Genomic DNA, 391 nt, shown 5'->3' with positions numbered 1-391 from the left:
GCACAACGTGCATTTCTGCTAAGGAGAAAAGAGGAAAGCGTGATACATGGATACTAGAGCGAGCGAGACACTTATAGAGACAGCACGGTGTCCTTATTGCTGTCTCGTTCATATTCTCTGCATTCAAGCGTTGAGTGAGTGAAACAGCTATTGAGGACACCACTAACAGCTATCACGTCTGCTGATGTTTTCTCTCTCGATCGGACGACGTGCGAAAAGAATGCAACATCGAAATATCTCCCACCACTTCCCCTACGTGCCTTCTTCGCTTCTCTCGCGTTGTACGTCAGACGTACAGTACGCCCTCCGTATACGCCTGTTGTCGCTTTCGACTATTTGACAGGCGTATACGGACCCGCCGAGGGACACCATACCTGCCTCTGAGTGTACA

Source organism: Odontomachus brunneus, unplaced genomic scaffold, assembly GCF_010583005.1.
Source record: "Odontomachus brunneus isolate Ranch 3 - 2012 unplaced genomic scaffold, Obru_v1 Obru_scaffold_323, whole genome shotgun sequence".
In the NCBI taxonomy this organism is placed as follows: domain Eukaryota; kingdom Metazoa; phylum Arthropoda; class Insecta; order Hymenoptera; family Formicidae; genus Odontomachus; species Odontomachus brunneus.
Note: the sequence above shows the minus strand (reverse complement) of the source record.